We start from the raw sequence: 16348 nt of genomic DNA, 5'->3' as shown, positions 1-16348 counted from the left end.
TTTCCCACCAATCCCAGGAGGATACTGTTTCTGCCCAGCCTCTGTCCCCGACACATGTACAAACAAGACCCAGTAGAGAAAAACATTATCCAACCGATCTACTCCTATGCTATGGGGTATGAACACACTATTGGATAGACTTTAAGTTAGCATCTACCTTATTAGGGATGACCACAAACAAAAACCAAACTACAAAGCCCCAAACAGCCAAAACAAGTCCATGAGACTGTTTTCAATGCGGATTATGTTCCCTTCTTGCAGGCAAAAATCTTACTTGTTTTTACATCTGCATCCACATGTACTACACTGGAAAGGATTCTCATGGCCATGACATCCCGTATGAATCTGTAAAGGATATTGTCTGCAATGGACATGTCACAGTGCTGGCAATAGTGTAGAAGCTGAGGATCCTGGACTTACAGCATTGGGGCTAGAGGACTTGGCTGGCTGTTTCCTATGCTGGGAGTAGCAGTGTGGGCACTGGGTTCAATGCTCCGCCCTGCCACTAGACTGTCCTTCCTCTGACTATGTAATGGCCTTGGCTCAGGGCTTGTGGGAGAGGAGCACTGAGGAATAGTTGCTGACACAGCAGAAACTACTGCCTGGGCAGAGGACTCCTGAATCATGAAAGGCTTTTCATCCCAGCAGGGAACCACATCAGGGGATGAAGGTTTTGGGTTTTCAGGTAGCAAACTGGACAATGGTCCTGCCAGGGTGGAGAGCTGATTTAACAGGCTGTCAACCATAAGTGTTGAGGGTCTCTTGGCAGGGCCCCAGTAGGTGTGTCTTTTGCCATACTTTCATAGGAGTCAGTCTGGATGTGTGTAGGACTTCATGGGTAAAATCATTCAGGGCATCTTGCTTCTGAAGCACCATGGAAGGAGGACGTAAGTTGATGAGTGCTCTTCTGCTATGCCCCAGATGGATTGCTTTTTTCTGTAAAACTCCCCATGTTTTCTGGTCAGGTTTCTTTATGTTTTTAGAACAATTGGGACACATTAGTAACTATTTTCCCTTTTATTTAGATATGTGAGGATAACAGTACAATCATAATCCTAACACAAGTGTTCATTTAAGTTTTCCATACTCTGTTATATTTCAAAGTAGCAGAAAAGGGTATTTTGTTTGTTTATTTTTTGCCGGTCATGGGGCTTGAACTCTGGGCCTGGGTGCTGTCTATAAGCTCTTCGGTTCAAGACTACCATTCTGCCACTTGAGCCAGAGCACCACTTCTGGTTTTCTCTTGGTTAATTGGAGATAAGAATCTCATGGACTTTCCTGTCCAGGCTGTCCTTGAACCTCAATCCTCAGATCTCAGCCTCCTGAATAGCTAGGATTACAAGTGTGAGTCACCAATGCCCAGCTATTTTTTCCTTAACAACCCTGTCACAGTGTGCTTCAGTATTTGTAGAGAAGCTGCCCTTAAAATTGCTTTTAATTGAATTATTATTTAGTTTACATATCTTAAAGTTGAATCTGTTTCATTTCACTGTAATAAGTCCTTTTGCCTACAGACATAGTGAAATAATTCTTTTAAAGTTAAAGTTATAAAAATAGGTGAACGTTTTGAAAAGGAATCAAATTAAAGACTTCAGTTGGAAGTTGTATTAGTACTTTTTAATGGAAAACTGTACCTCTGAATTTTTTTTTCTTATTTATTGTCAAAGTGATGCACAGAGAAGTTACAGTTTTATACGTTAGGCCTTGGGTACATTTCTTGTACTTTTTGTTACCTCCTCCCTCATTCTCCCTCCCCCCCCCCCCCCCGTCCCCTTTCCCTCTCCCACCATGAATTGTTCAGTTGGTTTATACCAAACGGTTTTGCCAGTATTGCTTTGGGAGTCGTTTCTCTTTTTATCCTTTGTCTCTAGATTTTGATAGTCTCTTTCACTTCCCTAGTTCTAATACCAGTATATACAGTATCTAGAGTACTCAGATAAGATACAGTGATAGTGTGGGTACAACAACATGAAGGGAATACAAGAGGATCATCAACAATAGAAGCTATGGTTTTACATGGCATGTTGAAAGTAATTACAACAGTGATATAACAGTCATTTCCATAACATGGAGTTCATTTCACTTAGCATCTTGTGATCCTCTGCTGTGACAAGCCTAAACCTGTGCTAATTATTCCCTATGAGGGAGACCATAGAGTCCATGTTTCTTTGGGTATGGCTCACTTCACTAGTATAATTTTTTTCCAAGTTCTTCCATTTCCTTACAAATGGGGCAATGTCATTCTTTCTGATAGAGGCATAAAATTCCATTGTGTATATGTACCACATTTTCCTGGTCCGTTCATCTACTGAGGTGCATCTGGGTTGGTTCCCTATTTTAGCTATGACAAATTGTGCTGCAATGAACATTGTTGTGCTGGTGGCTTTAGTGTGTTCTTGTTTGTGGTCTTTTGGGTAGATGCCCAAAAGTGGGGCTGCTGGGTCATAGGGGAGTGCTATGTTTAGTCTTCTGAGGAATCTCCATACCATTTTCCACAGATTGGGAGAAGATCTTTACTGGCCATACAATGGACAAAGGCCTCATATCTAAAATATATGCAGAACTAAAAAAATTAAATTCCACCAAAACAAAACCTCAAAAAACCAACAGCCCCCTCAACAAGTGGGCTAAAGTAAAAAGAGACTTCTCTGATGAGGAAATGAGAATGGACAAGAGAAATATGAAAAAGTGCTCTACATCACTGGCCATAAAAGAAATGCAAATCAAAACAACATTAAGATTCCACCTCACCCCTGTAAGAATGCCCTTTATCAAGAAAACTAACAATAATAAATGTTGGAGGGGATGTGGCCAAAATGGAACCCTACTTCATTGTTGGTGGGAATGTAAACTTGTTCAGCCACTCTGGAAAACGGTATGTATTAGTATTTTTAAATATCAGTTTGTTCCCTAGTTTTAACATGTTAGTTTTTCATTGCATTTTTTATACTTCAAAAAAAGCCCTTTTTTCCTTTTGTTTTATTTTATTTTTCAGGCAGCACAAGAGTATTTCCTGAATGACATCAGGAGGTAAGTCCTACATGATAACCCACCGCTGTCTAAAGGGAAAACTTCACACACTTGAAGTGCACTATTAAGTTATGTTTACTATTCTGTGTTCTTTAGTCACCCCTAACCACTTTACCTAATCAGTGAATATTGCCATTTCCCAGTAATCACTATTGGAGGGACCCCCATTCAAGGCACTATTTATGAGCTTCAGATATCCATGTTCTTTTCAAGATTTCATAGCTTTTCCCCAAATGTTTATGGAAAAACAGAGGTAAAAAAAAATTACAGGGCTGGGAATATGGCCTAGTGGCAAGAGTGCTTGCCTCATATACATGAAGCCCTGGGTTTGATTCCTTCAGCACCACATATATAGGAAAGGCCAGAAGAAGTGTTGTGGCTCAAATGGCAGAGTTCTAGCCTTGAGCAAAAAGAAGCCAGGGACAGTGCTCAGGTCCTGAGTCCAAGTGCCAGAACTGGCAAAAATAAACAAACAAATAAATAAGCAAATAAAAATTATAGCAACCGCCCACATGCCTTCTGCCTAGACAGGCTGTATTATTAAACATCCTATCTGGCTTGTTTATCACATGATCTATGGGGACCCCTCCCCATAACCGGGTTCTTATGAGTGCACCTTGCATCCCACACATGGAGATACTTCCTTCGAATCCCAATTTCAGAAAGGAAGGCAAACTTCAGGATGCAGAGCACTTCGGTGACCCTTGGGGGCCACCCCCAAAAAACTTTTCAACTCTGGGTAAATTTACTAGATTGTGGATGACTTTTTTCTTTTCAGACTAAATCTACCTTTTTGGTTCATTCTGATATTAGTTCAAGTGAGAATAGTACCTGCAGTGAGAATCTATTCTTTTCCTATTCCTTTGATGACCAAATAGGTGCAGTGGCTGTCTTCAACGTACTAAAATGTAGCCCTTGAGAGACATTGCCAGAGCATCCTTTTCCTGCCTCCTATCCATTTATTGCGAGTAACATCCTAGAAAAGTGGTTATAGAAATACTTGGGAAATGTAAAGAAATATTTACAAAAAAACAGATACTGGTCTCTTCTTCAGAGTTGGTCATTTAAAATAGTGAATTCCAACTGTAAAAGTCTTCATGTACAGTGACAGTACTCTATGAAAACTGATTGAATTAACAACTTAGGAGGAAGGATAAGAGGTGAAACTATTGAAAGTGGTCAAGTCAGAACCACATGACAGTCTATGTCAAAGAATCCACTGTTTTCCTTTTTTTGTTTTGTTATCTTAGCTCTCAACAATTCAAGTTTCTCTACATTCATTAAATAACATTTCTTCTTAAATTTCTTATACATACAGTTTTGTGTACAAGTACAGAAGCTGCAGATTATTCGCAAGAAGGGGCAAGAGAAGAATGGTAACCTTGTTCTAGCCAAAGGCAAGCAGGCTTTCCTGCATGGACCCTCCCAGAGGTCGGACATCACCAACAGTCACATCATTTCCCCCTTTCAAGCCCTCCCCCCTGAGCCCTCCTCTGCCCCTCCATGGCACACAATTGAAAATCACCACCCACTTAGGACACTGAGGTCTAGAGACAGCAGCAAATGTATTTCACATTCAGGAGAAACATTAGCAAGCACAATGTTTAATATGCTGTCTGCCGCAAGGAGCGGGGCAGAGACTTGCCATTTCAGCTTCACTGCTAAGACTGCAATTTGAACAAGAGTGTGCAGTGATGCACTGTGTTTGGCCCTTGTCTGTGCCAAGCAGCAGTTTTATCATCAGGAAGGAAGCATTAAGTGAACCCTAGGGATAGCATATGCATTGTGTTTAGAGGAAGGGGTGAAAAACCATCAGTGCCATGGAATTTAAAAGGTGTTCATGCTGTTCAAGGGAAACTACAAGCTTAGATTCCTTTGTCCCAGTTAAAGAGAAAATGGTTGTAATAAAGAAAGATGGATTTAAAATAGTGGTTTCACATGGAGTGAACTTAAGTGATAAAGGAAGACAGACAGGATAATGGACATTGCCCAGCATGTAAGAGGAGCCACGCATTATTTTGTATTTGCAAAAGAGCACACTTTGGGAATTCTGAGTTAGACATCTATTCAAATGAATATTTTTATTGACTTTGGTTACTTACTCTTTTAGTCCCTGGGCTGTCAGTTCCCAATTGTCTCCTATTAGAGGAGAATCACAATCAGTCTGTATAGCAAGAAAGCATAAACTTGAGGGAAGAAGGACAAATAATATCTTGATGTATATTAAATTCTTTATGCACTCCTGTGCCAAGAATAAAAAAATTAAAAAAGAAAGATCACAGATTCAATATTATCACTTTAATTAACTCTACCAGCTGTCCAGTGTTTCTTGAATTATTCCATTTCCTGCAGCCCGGTCATTGTCTCAGAGGCTAATACTGTTTATGGTATCCCTCCCTCTGCCCCAGCTCCCTGTACTGAAATCCTATCCCTCCTTGAGGTCCCTCAGCATTAGCTTCACAACGAGCTTTCCCAAACTCTGCTACTAGAAGATTGTCATCCTATTACTGGGATTCAGTTACTCTGATACTGGGATTAATTCTATTCTCCAGGAAATTGTCTTAAGCCATGGTTTGCACTGACCACACAGTGTGAGACAGCCCAGTATTTTTATTGGTAGTAGTGTTAGATTGCCCTGATAGCACCACCACCAATAAACCATAAGCTGTATGGGCACAAAAAAGTCTTGGGATACTACTGGTACATAGTGAGCCTTTGCTGTTCCACGCAGAGTGGATACACTTTCAGCCCCAATTCCATCCCTACCCCAAAGCTCCATTACCTAATTAGTACATGTAATTATAAGTTTTAATAAGTCCCCCAAGTAAAACCATGACTTTGGAGATGGTACAATAGAAAGACTAATTCTTTTTTTTAATAATTACTTATTTATTGTCAAAGTGATGTACAGAGAGGTTACAGTTTCATATGTAAGGCAGTGGGTACATTTCTTATACAATTTGTTACCTCCTCCCTCATTTGCCCCCGTCCCCCTCCCTCTTTCCCTCTCCCCCCGTGGGTTGGTCAGTTGGTTTATACCAAATGGTTTTGTAAGCATTGCTTTTGAAGTCATTTATCTGTTTATCCTTTATCTCTTGATTTTGATATTCTCTTTCCCTTCCTGAGTTCTAATACCAGTATATACAGTACCCAGGGTACTCAGATGAGATACAGTGATAGCACGGGGACAATGACAGGAAGGGGATACAAAAGGATCATCAACAACAACAAAAAAGCTACCGTTTCACAAGGCATGTTGAAAGTAATTACAAAAGTGGGATAACACTTGTTTCTATAACATGGAGTTCATTTCACTTAACATCATCTTATGTGTTCATAAGGATATAGCTATTGGGCTCTTGTGATCCACTGCTGTGACTAGTCTAAACCTGTACTAATAATTCCCTATGAGGGAATCCATAGAGTCCATGTTTCTTTGGGTCTGGCTCACTTCACATAGTATAATTTTTTCCAAGTCCTTCCATTTCCTTACAAATAGGGCAATGTCATTCTTTCTGGTAGAGGCATAAAATTCCACTGTGTATATGTACCACATTTTCCTGATCCATTAGTCTACTGAGGGGCATATGGATTGAGTCCATATTTTGGAAATGACAAATTGTACTGCGATGAACATTGTTGTGCTGGTGGCTTTAGTATGTTCTTGTTTGTAATCTTTTGGGTAGATGCCCAGAAGTGGGGCTGCTGGGTCATAGGGGAGCTCTATATTTAGCCTTCTTAGGAACCTCCATACTGCTTTCTAGAATGGCTGAACAAGTTTACATTCCCTCCAACAATAAAGTAGGGTTCCCTTTTGGCCACATCTCCTCCAGCATTTGTTATTGTTAGTTTTCCTGATAATGGACATTCTTACTGGGGTGAGGTGGAATCTCAATGTTGTTTTGATTTGCATTTCTTTTATGGCCAGTGATGCAGAGCACTTTTTTATGTGTCTCTTGGCCATTCTCATTCCCTCATCAGAGAAGTCTCTTTTTAAGTCTTTAGCCCACTTGTTGAGGGGGCTGTTGGTTCTTTGAGGTTATGTTTTGGAGGAATTTAATTTTTTTAGTTCTGCATATATTTTAGATATGAGGCCTTTGTCCATTGTATGGCCAGTAAAGATCTTCTCCCAATCTGTGAGCTTTCTTTTTATCTTGCAAGCTATGTCCTTTGCCCCAAGGAAGCTCTGTTGTTTGAGGCAGTCCTGTTTGCCCAGCCTTCCTTTGATTTGTTGCATTTCTGAGTCTTTGTTAAGGAAGTTTCATCCTGTACCTGTTTCTCCTACTCCTTCTTAAAGTGTTTTCAGGGTGTCTGTTTTAATTTTGAAGTCTTTGATCCGTTTGGAATTGATTTTGGTGCCAGGATCTAGTTTTAATTTGTCACAGGTTTTGAACCAATTTTGCCAGCACCATTTGTTAAAGAGGCTATCTTTCTTCCATCCTATTTTTTAGCTCCTTTATCAAAGATTAAGTAGGCATAGTTCTGCAGGTTCATTTCTGGGTCTTCATTTCTGTTCCATTGATCTTCAGGTCTGTTCTTGTGCCAATAGCAAGCTGTTTTTATTACTATAGCTTTATAATACAGCTTGAAGTTTGGTATTGTAATTCTTCCAGTACTGTTTAGAAAGACATATATATATTGGTTGTGGGGCTTGAACTCAGCGTGGGCGCTGTCTTTGAGTTCTTCAGCCAAGGCTAGTGCTCTACCACTTGAACCACAGCATGACTTCCAAATAATTAATTCTTTTTTTTTTTTTTGCCAGTCCTGGGCCTTGGACTCAGAGCTTGAGCACTGTCCCTGGCTTCTTTTTGCTCAAGGCTAGCACTCTGCCACTTGAGCCCCAGCGCCACTTCTGGCCATTTTCTATATATGTGGTGCTGGGGTATGGAACCCAGGGCTTCATGTATACAAGGCAAGCACCCTTGCCACTAGGCCATATTCCCAGCCTCCCAAATGATTAATTCTTAAAGAACACATTTTTCTTTATTATCATCTTTTAAAAGTTGTGCAATGGGGTTTCAATTCAACAAGTCAGTTTATGAGTACAATTCATTATAATCAGAGTCATTTAGGAAATACTTTTTAAAGAAGTGACCTTTGTCCAAAATCATGTTTATCCAGCAGATTTAGGGATTGAGGAACTGGATAGGCTGTCACCCTAGAAAGGTCGAAATGCAAGAGTAAGTACAAAGAATGAACACAAATATGCTAGATGGCATTGGGCCGTTAGGATCACACGATAGTCCATAGTTTACCTTCGTTGCCAAAAAAAAAAAAAGTTTACAGATTATATGTATAATTTCCCCTAGGTTGTAACCTAATGAGGGCTTGAGATATTCATCTTGAGATATTCATCCAGAAAATATCTAAAAATAACAAATGTTCTCTCTTCCTCACTTCTTATAACAGTTACAAGACCTTGAAAAATAGACAAGAAGAACCTATTGCTTACTGGTTCATGTTATTCATCCTAGGTCAGTGTTTTACCAGTATCTATTCAAAACATGTTCATCTATGAATCAAAAACAAAATTTTCTTCAGCTTTTCATGTGATGTCCTAAAGTGACTCAACTTTTATTTGCATGCAGTATATATTATGTATATGATATAGATAATATAATATATATACACACAGATATATATATATGTATATATATATATATATATGGCTTGGGGTGGGGGGGTTTGGAGGGTAGGGAAGACTGACCATTCTAGGCCTTGAATTCAGGGCCAAGGTGCTGTCCTTTAGCATTTCTTCTCAGGCTGGTGCTCCACAACTTAAGCCACAGACAGCTCCACTTCCAAGTTTTGGTGGTTAATTGGAGATATGTCACAGACTTTCCTGCTCAAGATGACTTTGAACCACAGTCCTCACATCTCAGCCTTTTGAATAGCTAGGATTACTGGCACCCACCTCCAATAACATTTTAGATAACACATTCCCAACTAGCATATTCCTCTCCAAGCTGAGCCCCAGAAACAAACTACATCTATAGGCAACATTTTCAGGATGTGAGGGAGAATAGGTAAATAAACAGTATTTCTCACCAATTGCAGAAATCCAAGGCAGCAATGAAAGTAGCAACAGAACTGGACTGCCTTTGCCTATACTTGTCTTGAAGACTGATTTGTATAGAGTGTACTCTTCATGGAGACAACAGTCTACATGTCTACAGAAAAGACCACATCATAAGTGTCAGGATTGTTCAGTGGTTCTGCCTAACATGCAGGAGGAAGGAACTATCAGCCTTAGCCCTTGAGACAAAGCTTTACAACAGTCACTGGTTCTCATATTGACTCACTGCACACTTTACTGTTCATTTTTAATGACTACAAAAACTTGGCATACCCTTTCTCTTTTGACCTCAGCTCTAACATGTTGACAGATTCATTCAGTGGACATGCCAAATTATCATAATTTAAGAACCACAAAATATATGCTTAAACGAAGGCAAGGCAGACCAAAAATAGCCTTCTAATCAGTTTTCAGCAGGGGTACAGGTCAAAAAGATCAGCAAATCCGCTAATGACTCACATTTCAACATCTTGCCAACAAGACACTTTAATTGACCAATTTCCAGCTGCTCTGCCCAGGAACAGGAGAGGCGGTTCTAAAGAACAGAACCGAATCTCAGCCACAGTGCTGCCTACATAAGATTAGGAGACTGCTCTGCGTGCTCCACTTTTTGTACAAAAAAACTTTTAGACCCCCTGCAGAATCCTATATGGAAGGAAGAATTGGAAATATAAATATATTCACAGCCAGACAAGTAGGTAGCAAAATATTGATTTTTTTTTTCCTTCTTAAGTAAAATCCTGCACCAGGGGACCAACCATGAGGAAGTGGGAATTGTTTGCCATGACATAAAAGAAGAACCAGCAGCTTCTCACAGCGCGGGCCAAGGCTGTTCAGATGATCCACTTTAGCAGAGCTGGTGGGCCTGGAGGTCCTGGAAGGCATCAGCAGGAATGGAGGTATCTGTCCCCAGGCACACAGGACAAAGAAGCACAAAAACCCGCAGAGTGCCCCAAGGTGCCTACACTATCCAGGAACCGTGTTATAACTTGGCTTTTGTGCTGTTCTCTGCATGTCATATTCTTACAAAAATTGCACAAAACCTGACATTCTTGTACAAAAATAAAAAAGGATCTGACAAAGGGGCAGAAAGGAAGATGGGTCCAACAGCAAGTCTACACTCACTGGAAAAGGCGTCATCACTGAAATTGGAGGAGGAGACATTAAGAGCCAGGCCATTATTTTGTTTCTCTGAACCTGGGAGCAGTGCTACCATGCTCTGACACAAAAATGAGAGCCATGGTTAAAAGGTTGTGTTGAGGGTGAACATTGGTGACTCCTACTCATAATCATAGCTACTTAAGAGGTGGAGATCTAAGGCTCAAAGCCAGCCCAGGCAGGAAAGTCAGCCAGTCTCTTGTCTCCAATTAACCACCAAGCTGGACATGGAGATGTGGCTCAAGTGGTAGACTTGAGCAAAGAGCTAAGAAAGAGTGAAAAGACTCTGAGTGCAAGTCCCAGTACCATACCATCATGCGCACACACACACACACACACACACACACACACACACACACAGGCAAGGAATAGGTCAAACAAGTAAAAGCTATTGCTCTTTAAAAAAAAAAACTGTGAAACTCAGCAAATATCTCTTAACTATACATAAAATGTGCCATGTTCAAGCATTGCTATATATCTGAGTACAAATATTATTACAATGGAAATAAAGTGAGGAGGTTTGGCTCAAAATGTTTTAACACATACAAAGAAACATCTGCTCCTTGGTGCTTCCATTAAGCCAATGTGTGTGGAAGAGGAATGAGAGTACTTTATACTGTGAGCTTTCCATGTTAGTCATCACTGAACTTGTCCTTTCCCAGTTTCAGCATTAAAATTTTGCAAGAAAATTTCTTTCCCTTAGTGACTGTGCTGTTGGAACTCCAAAAGATTCTGCTTAGTTACGGTTCATTGTTGACATGTTTTTAAATAACTCTTTTAAGATCAGAACCTCAATGAGATTCAGATTAAAGTAAACTAGTTCCTTCTGTGTGCATAGCCCCCTCCATGCAGGAATTCTTAAGTTCTTTTTTCTGTGGTACTACTAGGATGAGGAAGAGGGAGACAAAGAAAGTGAATGATGAGAATGATGGCAAGTGAATATCAAAATATAATGTAAGAAAACGCATCAAAAGCCATTGATCAATAAGAGTTATAAGGATGGGAAAGAAAGCCATATAAAAAGGGCTCATCTACTTAAAATTTTATGTATGCATGTATGAAATAGCCTGGTGAAATTCCTTTGTCCAATTAATATACACTAACAAAGTGTGTGACAGGAAAGTAAAACAAGCTCTGTTAGGAATGGTATCCATGGGAGGAACAGAGGACGAATGATGATGATGAAGGGCATTATATACACATGAAAACAACACAGTGAAATAACATGTTAATACAAAAATGCTTTAAAAAAAAAGAATAAAGATAGGTCTTAGGAGTGTGCTGTCAAAGCAAAACATAAAAATCACTATGGTACCACAAACTAATTCTTAACGTATAGATGATGGTGAGAGGATGTGTGAAAGTCAATGGAGCAAAACCAGTAGAAGGGTTCAAGAACAGAGGTGAGAAAGATAGCTTTGGACAGGTCACTGTTTTATTATTATCATTAAATAGTTGTACAAAGAGGTTTCGGTTTCATAAGACAGGACATGAATACACTGCATATTTGTCAATGTCAGCTATTGTGCTCCCACACTTTCCCCTCCCATGACTACTATTAAGTTATGTAGTTCAATTTTCACATAAGATACATTGAACATAATGACTGCATTTGCTCATTTGAAAGGTCACTTTTAAATGCTTAAACACAAAGGAAGGAAAAAAGCACAGACCCAATAAAAAGACATAATTTAGGAAGAACCAAAAAAGCCCTCATCCCTATCACTAGCCATGCCTCAGTTTATGCATTTATGAGGTGGGATGGTAATGGTTCTTATATCATGTCCCACAGATATAAATACCCCTGGTATTTATTTCCTTGTGTGGCACCCTACCTCATGGAGTCATGGCAAGGAGTAATCGGTGATGTGTGGTTTTCCAGGCAGGGCCTGGGTTGCTCTCATGACAGTCTTTCTGAAGATGTTGCTTCCATTTTGAAAAGTTACTCTGCGGACTGCTCATGAAGAAACCCTGTGAGTAGGCACAGAGGCATCTTTCCACCAGCTTGCATAATCTGTCAGACAGGTGAGTGAACTACCCTGAACATAGAGCACTGACCACCAGTCTTGACTTCAGATAGCTATAACATTAACATCAGGGAAGGTCCAATAGACTAGTTACTGGACCTCCCATGTACTGGGAATTAAATTAGAAATTTTATTAATATGCCGCTCAGTAGAGAAATTATAACACAGAAAACCCTGTTCTGTGCCCACAAAGACAATATCTGCATTGTCTTTGCATTCCCAGGGCCTAGATAGAGTTCAATAAAATATTTGAATGCTGAATGCTGACTGTGTGCTGACCACTGTAATAGGCAATGTGGGTCTAAATACCTGCACACCTCCTCAGAAACATTAGAACACCAATGCAGCAATTTGTAGCACAGCAAATTAAACAAATGATCTTTTCACCAGTCCAAGTTTCCTATCAGAAAGCTTAGCTCATCTACAAGGTCCAAGACCCTCATTCTTTTCATTTCTGTCTCTGATCCATCCAAGGGAAGAAAACAATGAGAGGAAAAGGGTAGGAAAACATAAGATTCAAATACAGCAATCTTGACAGATCATTGTATAGTTTTTGAATTTTTTATCTCTACAGGTTGATATAAGTTGCTCTGAAATTGAACCAAATAGTTTATGAATCTCTCTTCTGTCTCTCTCTATCTTTCTCCTTTTTCCTCTCCCTCCCTCTCACTCCATATGTGTGTGTATATAGACATGTATACATAATATATAAACACATATATTTTAACCATGTTGAAATATGTATCTCTGATATTTTTTATTTAATCAGCCCATCTGGAAGCAAAAGTTATTTATTTAAACAACTTAGAAGATATATTTGAACACTATTTTGGCAGTGGGTGGTTTTGAAATTATACACATCATTTTCAAAATCTTGGCATGGAAAAAACTTTTTCTAGATATAGGTGGTCCTCATATTGTATGCTTTCAATATGCAGGAAACTCATTAAACATGGCTGATTTAAAGAATACCAATCTCCCAGCAAAATAGTTAACATTTCAGACAGACATTGCAGTAATTACTTGAGGTACAAACTTCACTGTGAACTTTTCAGTCCACAAACACCTGCATGAAATCTAGGATTGGTCATGATCATTGAACAACCACAGCAGTTTTTTTTCGATTGGTCATCAAGCCCAAGCTATTTATTTCATACACATTCGGGAAGCCAGATATCTCTGTGGGCTTCTTCATGACATTTTACAAAAGTGGATAATCAAAGGAATGAATTGAGCCAGATACATTTAGCACATGCTTGTAATCTGAGCTACTCAAGAAGCTGAGATCTGAGGTCACAGTTCAAAGCCATCCATCGTCTAATGAGACCCTCATCTCTAATTAACCAGCAAAAAGCTGGAAGTGAATGGAACGGTGACTCAAGTGGTACAACACCAGCAAAAAATTCAAGCAGGAGTGCAAGGCCCTGAGTTCAAGCCCCAGTACTGGCACAAGAATGAAAAGGAAAATGAATGTATTTACTGACAGCTGCAAGTAAACAAGAGAAACAGAAAGCAAATTCAAATTGTGTGATTCTGTTGGTATGACTGATAATCACATCATCCAGTGACTGTGAAAGCAAACAAGTTGCTTCAACATCTTTTTGCTTAAATTATGCAAGGAATAGCAAACCACTTATGATTTAAATGGTGTGCCTGAAGCTACTTTGGATTAAAGCCTAATAAAAACCAAATTGGCAAAAACCATTTTACCAATGTTCAAGGCAAAGCAGTGGTGTTAGTTGCCACACTGAAAGAAAATTACAATGACAAGGAAGTTGAAGAAAGACCTCTTATTTCCATTGTTTTACAAGCTGACATGTGTTGATTAATGTAGAACTATCTGGTGACGCCATCACTCAAATAAAAATGTTGCAGTGGAATTTATATCCAGATTGCAAAGAGACAGAAGAAATAGCTGACTTTGAAACTCCTGACAGTACCACCATTCAAGAGACTTTAGAGATGCAGCCAGAGAAACATGGGGAAAATTTATCAGGATAAATAAGGAAGAGATTGAACAGAAAGAAAAACATATGTCCCAAAAGAAGTGATATCAGCAAAAAATACTTCCCATTAAAACTATCAGAGATAGTTTACAACACTGGCAGTACAGAGGATAGAATGTGAGAACCTGAAAAAACTAGAAAAGAATATAACAGTATTCTAAGGTATAGGAATGTGGTCATTCCATATCATAAGTAATGGGTAAGAAGGCAAGCAAACACTGTTTAAACCATGCTTGATAAGTTACTTAAAAAGAAAGACAGGATTTTAAATTTCAAGTTTTCTAATGTTATAAATAACAATGTAAAAGTGAGTATTTTTCTATTGTCCTAAACACTTAATAATAGGTAGGAAATGATTGGCTAAGCGCTAGTGGCTAGTGGAATCCAAGCTACTCACGATCTGAGCCAACCCAGACAGGAAAGTCCATGAGAACCTTATTAAAGAGAAAGAAAGCCAAAGTGGACTTGTGGCTCAAGTGGTAGAGCTCCAACCTTGAGTGGAGAACTAAGAGACATCACCTAGGGCCTGAGTTCAAGCCCCAGTATATTGACACACACACAAAAAAATGGGAATAATTAGTACATGTCTAGGATAATCCAAGCAGAAGGTTGTAATAGCTCAATAGCTATGTAAATGGGAACACACAAGATAATGCTAAGCAATATGAACTCCAAATTATGGAAACAAGTGGTTTATCATTGTTGGGTTTTTTTCAACGTGCTATGTGAAATTATGCCTTTTTCTTTTGTCTTTCTTCCCCATGGTTTTACCCCTGATATCACTATAACTGATTTTTTTTTACCCTGGATACTGTACATATGTGTATTGGAACTAGGGAAGAGCAGGGGAACATCAAAATGGAGAGACAGAGGATAAAAGACAAACCAATGCAACAGCAACACTTACAAAACTATATGCTGTAAACCAACCATACAACTCATAGTGGGGGAGGGAAGTAGGGAGGGAGGTAGATGTGGGGGGGCAGGGGAATGAGGGAGGAAGTAACAAGTTGGATAAGAAATGTATGCACTGCCTTATGTATGAAACTGTAACCCTTCTGCACATCACTTTTAAAATTAATCAAAAATAAATGAAAAAATAAATGAAATACAATATAAATATAATCGTTATATTAGTTTCTTTTCTCAACATTGTAAAACTAACCATATGACACAAGCAAGTTCAGGCTGTGATTTATTTGGGCTTGGGGTTTCAGAGGTATGTGCCCATTTTGGCAGGAAGGACAGAATGAAGCAGAATGGTCCATGTGGTGGCAATAAGATCAGAAAAATATTGCCATCTTATTGTGAGTCCATGAAGGTAGAGCCTCCATAAGCTAGTTTACTCTGGATACACACTCCCAGACACCCTGACACTGTTTTGCAGATGTCCTATACAAGAATATACAAGACACGCTGGCATGTTGTATTTGATGGGCTAATATTATAGTCTAATACATTTTAATTACTTTGACTAGCTGTAGATTTAAACCTTGAAGTTTAGAATAAGAAACAACTACTTCTTTTCTGCACATAGGAATGAATTTGCCTTTTGATTTGTAAAGCCAACGTTAGACACAAGCCTGCACTGAGCTATGAGAAGTCCAGGTTCAAAACCAGCCTCTACCACAAACTCCCAGTGTGACTTTGAGCAACCCCTCTATTCATTCTATAAACATTTATTGCTAGACACCCTGCTATGTTGTGAGGATACAAAATTGAATACAAGATGGAATCTTGTCTCAGAGAACTCACAGCCTGTTAGGAATGAAAAATCAGAAGTGGTTACAATACAGTTCTCATCTATAAATCAGAACTAATAACACCTCCCTCCCAGGGTTACGAAGAGGATAAAATGAAACTCTATGGGAAGGCGTTTTGCTTTTGAGTATTGCAAGTATACTGCCTAGTGCTGTTATAATTGTGCTTCTGACAAAAACAGCCGCAACTTGTTTTCATCCAGCAGTTCTCACGGTGGGGTCTCAAACCAGCAGAATCAGCACCACTAGAAATGTGCTCACATGTATAGTCCCAGGCCTTCCCGCAGACCA

At 39.3% G+C, this 16348-nt stretch overlaps 1 pseudogene; it reads right to left on the bottom strand.

Annotated features, from left to right (window-relative positions):
- Positions 1-232: 232 nt before the first annotated feature.
- Positions 233-999, bottom strand: LOC125351122 (annotated as a pseudogene).
- Positions 1000-16348: the final 15349 nt, after the last annotated feature.

The sequence above is a fragment of the Perognathus longimembris genome, chromosome 5 (assembly GCF_023159225.1).
Source record: "Perognathus longimembris pacificus isolate PPM17 chromosome 5, ASM2315922v1, whole genome shotgun sequence".
Lineage (NCBI taxonomy): Eukaryota > Metazoa > Chordata > Mammalia > Rodentia > Heteromyidae > Perognathus > Perognathus longimembris.
This window is presented reverse-complemented; position numbering and strand designations above follow the sequence as displayed.